Raw genomic sequence first — 3,879 nt, forward strand, 5'->3', positions numbered from 1 at the left:
ACAACGATTCTTCGGATATAACATATACAAAATTGTGTCCCACATCAGACAATTCGATTGATTTCACACAGGATATGACGAAATATCGGTTAAAACGAACAAACTTTTCTGGTCCCCAGAAGTTCGTTGTAACGAGGTTCCAATGTATGCATCTTCACCTGTCGTGGGAATCGAATTCACTAAGCTAAAGCCGTGTTCCCCGAACCCCTTGACCTCACGAGTCGTTGGAGTCGTTACTAGCCGACCAGAATCCGCTGTTCCAATCACAGCGCTTGAAGCAAACGACATTATAGACTTCTGGTGTATTCCCGTTAAATGGACTAATCAGCGTACAAGGAGGTATTTCAGCCAGTAATGAAATCACGCGTCATGAGGCCAGGGGGCTGGTAGAAACGAGTTTGTGGAGCGATACCGGACCCCAGGTATGCGAGGATGAGAGATATGTGACTTTTCCATTAGACAACTTCTTTAACAACCGCTTCATAGAACTTTCTCATAATGAATTTAATCAAAAATACATCTTTATGAACCATACGCAATTTTATTCTGAAGTATCTTAAGAATAGCGGATACTGGACTACGCTTTCGCAGATAATTCTCCATATACATTGATGGTACATGCATTCTATTTCTGAGACACCTACTTGAGATGGGGCCGGATATCGAATTAAAACATGGGTAGTGTTAGTATGATGTATTACTAAGCCCAAACAGTCGCATGAAATCCATGAAAAATTACAATCATATAATCATGAAAATTTACAATTACATCATATCATAGATATATTTGAATCTTCGAAATACACTAGAACAGACAACACATACACCCTGCAGGACAGATACGTATAAAAATGAGTCTAACGTGTATGCTCTCAGAATTGAGTTAATAGCCAGTCAAGCAAAGAAGCGGCTTCTGGGGTTGATGTCGGTCCTGATTGTTGTCCCTGCCACGTTAAAAGATCAAACATTGCTGAAAAGTCCGGATCACAGCCTCTCAATTCATTCAGCTTACAACAAAATTCCTCTCGAATTTGCTGAAGTAGTCCACAGTCCACTGGAAATTTTTAGTCTATCGTGCCTGAAAATATTATTTCGTATTATCAAGTAGTGATAAAAACATCGGAAACTTAGAAACCTATGCTCATTTTTATACGGCGTATTTCGTACCGTAATAATCCGGCGAGAAGTATAATAGATCAGGTTTTCCGGGTGGAACATCCACATTTCGTTGAGGCCTGATGACATGTGTATTCCACTCCTGCACGAAATCCTGAAGATCGGCATTTATCAAATCAAAAAAAACAGTATCTTAAGGTTTGGCTGAAAAATATTGGAGAAAGGGGAATTACTGCGTGGATCGCCAAACGCTTTAAAGGCCGGTATTAAACCTACATGTGCACAACGTCCACGGTACATAGACTTCCATTTTCCTCCATATCTTTAAATATGTTATCCAAAACTGGACAACTTCATTTCGAAGACTTCGCCACCATCGTTCAATGCTCTTAAAACAAAGAAAAATAAAACAATTGGTGAGTTTTAAAATATCTCAAGTTGGTACTAGCCCAGAAATGGAGATTGTCCAAATCTACCTATATTAATGACTCCTCGTAGATCTACCCACAAGAACGCGCGTTTCGTCGTCATATTCTGCTCTAAAGGCCTTCTGAATCGCAGCAATTCTGCCATTTTCGCTTCCAGCGTCCATACGGATGCAACGAGGAACTGCTGAATGAAGGTATAAAGATGACTGTTAGAGTATCATCTTAACCGACGATTGATAACAGATAATTTATCCCAGGCACATATAATTTCGGCATATTGTGTATCTATGTATGACTATTCTATCTACCTTCAATGTCCTGAACGAAATCTAAAAAGTACCACGCAACCACCTCTGGGTCATTATTAGTATTTCCAACTCTTAACCAAAGGATTCGTCGGGAAAATCTTTTAAATATAGACTGTGTTTATGTACATATTCGACAAACCAAATTCTAAGCATCCAAGAAAGCAGTTCTGGAAAAAGCCAGATTGTAAACGACACATCTCATTATTTACTATCGTTTACGTATTTACTATTCTGCTGTTGATATGTGGAAATAATATCTTTAAGCATATATAAATTATATATTATGTTTACCCATCTATACACCCATGAATCGGGAAACCAAAAGGCTTGAGCTTGTCAAAACCATCGAGATGGACACGATAATTGGGACCCTTGTTAAAGTAACGTCGTCGCCTTAAAACTCCATGGGTCCTATTCTGTACTCCTTCGAAGTCTAAATTCTGAAGAATATTGGAAACTAGAGACCTAGAAGTAAACAATAATATAACAAATGAGTGAAGTGATCCAGATCTCATCTTAAAGGTCTTACATCAATCAAATACATATTTATACGTATGCTGGCCGATTCGAAAGTTCTTTTTGTCAGGAGTAACAAAACTGATAATTCTTCAATTTGGCCAAAAAAGATTTTTCGAGAAATTAATTTTTTTTAGCGCCTTCATTTATCATGTCAGGAATTAACCGTGTAGGGAGCCACCCGATTATACATCTTACGTAGGGGCTCTTATTACGTAGCGTTGACGGAGACGTTGTGACATATAGCACGATATCCCACGCAACATCTGCTGTCAGCCAGCTCAACCAGAGAACATAATCTCAAACCCAAAAGACGTATTTTCAATTTCTATCAGTTATAAGCATCACTTCAAACCTAACCTATTCAATTGTCGTTTGAGGTGGTGTTCACTGAAAGTTGAAAATAAACAAGACGGTTTGTCGACTGGACTAATATATTATATCACTATAAGGAGTAATATTAAATAAAAATGGTAGTGCCCATACGTAGCTGCAGACAATTAAAATCTATTCTTAGACCATTTTAATGTAGGCCATGGAATTTTAGTGATCAATAAGTAAATGTGAATCACAAAATATTTCACCGATTATCAACTAAATTGTAATGTATGGGAGAATTCGAATTTACATAGATACGTACGTACCTAATAGTTATTCCAAAGTTAAGTAACATGGTAATCCTCATTTCTGCATTAGTGTACCCATCTGCAAAAAACTCCCTAACAATATCATCAACTAGAGGAATCTGTTAAGATCATCAACAAGATCAACAACAGAATCGACCGTTGAGCAACTTGGTCTTTACTACGTAAAAGGATACAAGACCAAACGGTGTCCAACCAAGCGTTCCGTGCACGAGTACGTATGCGTATGTACATAATTTGTATGTCAGCATCTGGAGTAGACACGGTTCCAATCCTTTTACTAGCCAAAATGCAATTTCCCTTAAGCTGGGGGCGCCAAAACGAAAGTTCGTATTGGCGGGGGCGCCAAAAAGAAATATTCTCCGATTTGGCGCGCCAAAACGAACTTTCAGAGAAATTTCGATGTTTTTCGTTGTTTTGGCGGGGGCGAGAAAAGAGAAAATTGGACGTTTTTTCGTTTTGGCGTTTCTGGCGTTCTGGCGCCCCGATTTGCGTACAGGAAAATTTTCGCTATGGCCCTACAGTCACCATAGTACACTTATCAGTCAAGGAGAAATCGGTATACCAAACCTACGTACAGCAAAATTTACAGGCCTACATCATGATTTCTGGTAGGCCTATACAAGTCGTGACCACACGAAGGTTTTGGATCTAGGCTTGAATAAAAATGTCAGCAGGTCAGACAAGGCCTTAGCAAAATGTAATCACAGGGTTCAAATCAATTAGTCGTTCTGCGAGTGAATACTTCACCGTATTGTTATAACAATATCGAGTGAATAATGCATAAACTGAATTACACTTTAGACTAGTCATGACCAAATCCTATCCATGTGATAATGGTACCAGTTATAGTACATCAGTGAAGGG

General features: G+C 38.7%; 1 pseudogene; it reads right to left on the reverse strand.

The window, feature by feature from the left end:
- Nucleotides 1–939: 939 nt before the first annotated feature.
- On the reverse strand, nt 940–3,879 carry LOC141907425 (uncharacterized; annotated as a pseudogene).

The sequence above is a fragment of the Tubulanus polymorphus genome, chromosome 6, assembly GCF_964204645.1.
Source record: "Tubulanus polymorphus chromosome 6, tnTubPoly1.2, whole genome shotgun sequence".
Taxonomy (NCBI): Eukaryota; Metazoa; Nemertea; class Palaeonemertea; order Tubulaniformes; family Tubulanidae; genus Tubulanus; species Tubulanus polymorphus.